The sequence below is a fragment of the Camellia sinensis genome, chromosome 7, assembly GCF_055761805.1.
Source record: "Camellia sinensis isolate YWXY chromosome 7, ASM5576180v1, whole genome shotgun sequence".
Classification (NCBI taxonomy): Eukaryota; Viridiplantae; Streptophyta; class Magnoliopsida; order Ericales; family Theaceae; genus Camellia; species Camellia sinensis.
Genome location: NC_138967.1, coordinates 183,300,674 through 183,307,863, shown reverse-complemented (window position 1 = coordinate 183,307,863; position 7,190 = coordinate 183,300,674).

The window sequence follows — 7,190 nt, the reverse complement described above, 5'->3', positions numbered from 1 at the left end:
GATCGAAATGCATATTTTTATACTATTTTTCAAAAGAAAAACTTCTTATTTGTTTTTTTGGTTATCAATCATATAGTTATTGGTATCCGATTAATATGATTTTTGGTAGACTTAAAGTACTCAACAAACCCTACAAAATGAACGGTTCAGATTATAAAAATAATCCCATAATGTATCGCAAAATGAAACACAACAGTCACTGTTATGCCTTTGCCACAGCAGTGACCCCAATCCCGATAAATAATATATATAGGATTTACTTTAAGTTAGAAGTTAATAATTAAAAGCAAAAGTTAAAAATGTTTTTTTTTTCAGCTTTTAAATATTGTTATTTTTTAAAAATTTGTTTAAGCCAATCTCACCTAATTAACTATAAAAATAAATCATATCAAATAATGCAACATAAACTTTTAAAATAAAACAATCCAATTATGTAGCAGTTATGTAGTAGCACCAATATCATAATGCCTGGCTCTTGGGTTCTTCTACCCTACCACTTATCACAAAATTTTATAATATTAATTACAAAATATGTAATATCATCATAATTGACGTAACAAAAAATATCGTAATCAAATTACAAATTTTTATAATATTAACCACAAATTTCTGAATATTTTAATACGTCAATTTATAATAAAATTATATACTTTGTAATTAATATAACAAAATTTTGTAATAAAATTATATATTTTTGTGATAGAGTGCATATGATATGCGGCCAATACACACCGTAACATTTTCCCTGGCTCTTACATGATATCCACTCTCTCTACCCAATGGCTATTTATTCTCTTTGCAGAGTGCCAGTTCACATTCACACTTCTCAAGCACACCGCTTTGGTTGGAAACCAGCGATGTTAATGAGCTATACATATGCTTCCACATTGGACCATGGTAGTGTGTACACATGCATGGATGCTGGACATGTGCTTTAACATGTATGTTATAATTGATTAATAATATTAATATCATGAATTGTTTTACCAAATTTAGGAATTTAAAATTATATATTTTATTTTTTTTAAATGCATAGAAAAATTATAATAAATGAGCTAAACGAGAAGCTTAGGGCTATTTTTCCATTTTAGCTTCACAATTAATTTATTAAATTTGTTGGATTATTCATATACAAACATTACTATATAGCCACTTGATCCAATCCGAACACAACCAACTTCCACCACTAATATTATATATATATATATATATATTACCTCGTGAAGTTCTCATTTCGCATCTAACAGTTTTAGCCTAAAAATTAAAAAGTTATTAAAAAAATGAAAAAGTCTATAACTTATACAAAAAAGTCAAAGATTACATTTTCTTTCTATTTTTTGTACATCTTTTTATAAAAAAACTAAAAAGTCATTCTAAACATATTAATTTTTTTATATCATATTTTAATTAAAAAGTTATTAAAATAGTCTGTTCCCGAACAAAACCGGAGTATATGAAAAATTTCTAACTACGAAGAATTCAATTATAGAAACCTACACAATTCTCTCATATTATTTTGCGATAAAATTCTGTACACATAAAAAAAAAAAAAAAATAGAAATAGTGCAAGCGATGCATGTGCGTACCAATTAGTGTAACATCAAGAATTATCAGTTAGTTTTGAAGTATCATATAACATTACTTATCTTGGTTCAATATTGTTTTACTTGTCAAGTTTAAATTAATTTTTTTTTTTAAATAAACATCTAAATTTAAAAGAATACATTTAAAAAAAAAAATCACATAACTTAATGAGGCCAGTGTCGGCCTGGGCTCAGACTGAATTTTTACTATTGGGCCAGCCTTACTCCTCCAAATATGCCACCACGGCTTGGGCTGTTTTCACAAGAAAGGATAACAATCAATTAGGACCGTTTGGTAACCATTTTATTTTCAGTTTATATTTATAAAAATTTTAAAAATTATCATAAAAATTTATTTGATAATTTTTTTGATTTATAAATAGTTGTCTCAGTTTGTAAATTTGAGGAAAAAACGTAAATTCAAAAAATGAGTTTACCTTGGTTTTTTAAACAGAAATTTAAAAATTTGACTAATAATTTGTTTTTTTTCAAATAATTTTTTTTTCAATTAATTTTTTTTAATTATAATGTGTATGATCCCATTGTCATAAATAATAAAAAATAAATATAAATATTTTAGGGTTGAACAAACATATTTTTTAGTTTATGTTTTTAAAATTTTTTTAAACATTTTGTTCAAACCAAACGTGTTTGTAGTTTATATTTTTCTAAAAATAAACAAAAACTAGTTTATAAAATTTTTATAAACATAAATAAAAAACGTAAACGTTACCAAACGCTACCTTAGCTTCATTAGTTTTTAAGAACATCTCCAACAGTAATAAATATTTTACCTATGTAAATATTATTATAAAGTATATATTTTATCTTACCTATCAACTGTTTCATATTTTTACTCCAACCATACTCTTTATTTGAACTATTCATCCAAATACTATGAACTTTATAAAATGTCACATCAGCAACAAAGATGGAGGAAAATGATCTTAATGATTATGGTAAATTACATTAACACCCCTTGAGGTTTGGTCCAATTACTACTTCTCCCTCAACCCCATCTCATCCTTCCCCGTTCCTCCTCCTCCTCCTCCTCCTCCTCCTCCATTGGCGGGGTCCAGCCTCGTTCTTCTCGTTCGGACAACTAGTGCCGAACGAATGACCTGCGTTCAGTTCTATTTTTCCAAACAGAGAGTAACAGTCCAGATTCATCTCGTCGAACCACTGATCATTGTTTGATTGTCTTTCACCAAACAGATGCGCACGCGCGCGAGCGAGAGAGAGAGAGAGAGAGAGAGAGAGAGAGAGTTTGAGGGGGTCGTCGTGGCATTGGGTAGGAGAAGAAGAAGAAGAACTAGGTTACAATTGTAGATCGAAGGGAGGGAGTGGTGGGGTTACAGATCAGAAAAAATGGGGCAGTGGGGTTGTAGAGGCGGTGGCGTAGGAAAGGGAGAGGATTATAGGCGGTGGTAGTTGCGAGAGAGGAGTGGAGGTGAAAGGGATTGCGCCGGAGATAGGGAAGTGGTTCAGTGGTTGCATCGGATGTGGGAAAGGATGGAAATATTGCCGAAAAAAATGGAAGGGGCGGTGGCTGGACAAAGTGTGGGGATTAGGGTTAGGGTTTGTAAACGTTGGGGGTGAGGGTAAAATGGGTATTTCTATTTTATATTAATTAATAATAACAAATAAGAAAATGACATGTGTCAAAAGAAAAATATTTCTGTTACTTTCTCTAAACGGCATCGTTTTGGGTTGGTTTTGGTACTAAAAATGACTTTCTCCGTTACTTCATGAAACGGAAATGAACGGAGGGTTTACATTGTGATACGGAATGAACTATAGGGTTTTAATTGTCAAAATTTAAAACCTAAGGTTTAAATTGCAAAACACGCTAAATCTTGGGATTTTATTTGTGATTTGCCCTATTTTAAATTAATCATGTAATGATAAATTTTATAAATATAATATAAAAAATAAGTACATTTATTAAATAATTAAGAAATAAAAAATAATCCAATATCATGTGATCAATTCACTCACTATCCATCAATTCGCCAATACATAATGACTGAAACCCCTAATAGGGTGACCCCATCACCCCCACTGTTTTTGAATTGATTAAATTATTATTATTTTTTTTTTTTGACTTGCAACCATAGCCCCCACGTGGGGGGGGGGGGGGGGGAGGAGGGTTGTTCCAGCAGTGTTGTTCACCAATTTTCTTCATGTTTGTTTGTTTTGGTTTGAAAGCAAATATTCGTCAAAGGTTCTAGCTCTTTGTCTTGTCAACATTTTTTTTTTAATCATATTGTGAATTCTGATATCGTTTGTCAATGAACCTATTTGGCATTTTGGCATGGTCTCTCACTGTAAATTGTCAAATGACTTGAAGTAAAAAAACAAATAGCTATATATATGTTGGAGCTTCTAACCCTATAGATATTGTTGCTTATTTTGTTGATTGATAATTTAAGCCCGTGACTTTGGGTTTAACCTAGTAGTCTTGTAGATATACTTTAAGATGCAATAGGGGAAAAATCTAGAATTTGAACTGATGAAACAGCAACGACCCGTTTAGTTATAACAAATTAATATCCTACAATTATGACCAAAAAAAAAAAAAGCACAAAAAAAAGATACAATTTAAGGTCACGTTTATTCCAAATTGGTTTCAAAATGTCGACAATCATTACATGAATTGCTGGGGGGAGAAATTATTTATTTAATTTTGCATTTTCAAAAATAGATTTTGATTTTTTTATTATTGATATTTTTTAATATTTTAATATTTTAATTAATTTTTTATTTTTATTTTTACATATACCTAATGTAAATGCACTTTAAAAGTAAAATATTTATATTGAAATATAAAAAAAATCAATAAATACATGAATAAATTGAATTTTTGTATTTTCTATATTTAGTGATTTAAAAAAATTACAAATAATTATTTTTTAAGTGTATTTAAATTAAGTAAATTTAAAAAGTATATAAAAAAAGCTAAAACTACAATCTAATAAAAATTAAGAAAAATTTAAAAAATCATTATTAAAAATTTAAAACCAAATAAAGTGAATCAAAGTTAAAAAGAAGACCTGAAGCTAGTAAAATGTGGTGTTTTTACACAGATTAGTAATTATCAATCGAACCAATGGGCTCTAAACCCGAATTCGATCTGTTGGCGCGACCATGACTTTCTAACAAGGAGACGTCACAGATTGTACTCCTAGGAGTGGAAAACGTGTGAGGTAGGGAAGGGCAGCGGGCAGCGTGCAGGTTGGGAGTAAAATTGTAAATAATCAAATCGTGATTTGAATGGTTTGAGAGATTTTAATTTGTTAATTAATTGAAGGATATATTTCACATCTTAAATTTTTTAGACATTAATTTTTTACTTTGTTATTTTATTATAAGTAAAAAAATATATATATTAATTATAGTAGAGCAGGACGATTTTAAATACGAAATATAAATTTTAAATCGCGAATCAAATTAATCAATGATTAATGGGCAAATAAGATAATTTTAGTGAATTGAATGGTATTTATACACAATGTGTTACAAAATCCTAATTGGTAACTCAGTTGTTGAAAGTGAAAAATCTAGAAATTTCCTAGATATTGATTTGTGATTATGTATCAATTTTAAGCAGTATATAACAATCTAAATCAAACAATTAAGACAAATCGACACAACGATTTTACGTGGAAAAGCCACAATTGGACACCTCCAATTGTGATAAAAAAACCACGGGCAATAGTCACAAAATAATCCACTAAGAAGTTATAAAGAAATTACACAGGTATACTCTCAATTACCTAGTGAATCCACGCTCGAATTGAACCAACCTCTATGTGTCTCTTCCAACCCCGTCTTCACCTCGGAATTGTCTTGACGATGAGCCACTCCGGAATCCACCAAAGCTTCAGGCTCGAATTCTTCAGAATCCACCGAAGAACAACTCTTTTTTTTGTGTAGAACAAACAAATAATCCTTTGATGTATACTCTTTAAACCATGAGTTGAATACTCAATCAAAACATCAAAGAAAACTAGCAAAATATCCCCAGACATAAACCTTAGAATCCAAAAAGAAAATCTGGAGAAGTTGGTAAAATTTTGGGAGAAAACCAACTACTTATAGAAATCCAAAGTAATCCTAGTTTTGGAAGAAAATCAATTCCTTATAGAAATCCAAAGTAATCCTAGTTTTGGAAGAAAATCAATTCCTTATAGAAATCCAAAGTAATCCTAGATTTGACCCAACACGCGAAGTTATAGAATTTGTGTTCGCGCGGTCCACTTGAGCGTGGTAATTCCCGCTTGAGCGGAGGCTTCAAAATTGTGTGATTCATATAGGCTTCACGCTCGAGCGGAAGTTCCCACGCTCGAGCGTCGAATCACACCATCCAGTACTTTTTCAGGTGAAGCAGAGATGCTGTGAGCTTGTAATCCCTGCTTGAGCGTCACTTTCCCCGCTCAAGCGGGACGACCAAAATTCGAAAATCTGGAAAACTAGATCCTATTACAACATCGGTTTTGATCCATGGAAATTGACAAAGGCACGATTCGGGTTGGATTAGCATCTAATAAACTCAAAACCTCACTGAAATAAAATGTGCGAAAACAAATACAACTAAAAGGTGTTTTGTCAAACGGGGTTGCCAAGAATAAAACCTAACAGAAAGCTTACTATATGGTTTGTAAATTCGAATGTTTTGAATAATGAAAAATGCATAAGATCCCAGTGGGGGTGATCCCCACCACCCCCACTGATTTTTTATTGGTCCATAACTGTTTTTTTTTTCTTCAATTGGTAGCCCCCCACGTGGAGGTGGGGGTGCTGGGGTCACCCCCGTTGGGGGTCCCCAGCATTATCGTATTTTTTGTGATATAATAGGATTTATTTTTTGGGAGAGGGATTGTGGGGGGTGATGAGAAGATATAGGATAGGCTGCCAAAGGTGAGGTGATGTTGGGAAGGGGCGGCTGAAGGTAGCGGAGATAGTGGTGGTAGTAGGGATGGCAATTTGAAACCGGCCTGACGGGGACTCGACCCCGAATGGGACGGTTTTTCCCAGAAAAAAACGCCCCACAGGCCGGGGATGGTATTAAAAAATAAATCCCCAATCATTTTTAGGCCGGGGACGGTGATACCTTCCCCAGCCCCGGCCCGGCCCGGCCCCGGTCCCGACCCCAACCCCGTCCGCTGTCCCCGTTTGCCCCGGTATGAAATTACCCTCCCTATATATATATGTTTCCTAATACGTAATACCTATTCTGTATGGACTGAGTTTAGTCTCTCTCTCTCTCTCTCTCTCAAACCCTTCCCTCCCTTCTCCGATCTCCCTCCCTCCGATCTCCTCCATCACTGCCTCGTGCCGATCTCCCTCCCTCCGACCTCACTGCCTCACCCCAATCTCCATCACTGCCTTCCTCCGATCTGCTTCACGCCGATCTCTCTCTCTCCCTCCGATTTGCCTCACGCCGATCTCTTTGCCTCCCTCCGATCGCCGTCATCTCTCCATTCCGTTGCTTCTGTCACCTCATTCATCTGAGCTCAAATCTGATGAAGATGAAAATGAAGAAAATGATGTGTTAGATTTTTTTTATTTTTATGGACTGATTTTTGTTTTTTATTTTTATGGACT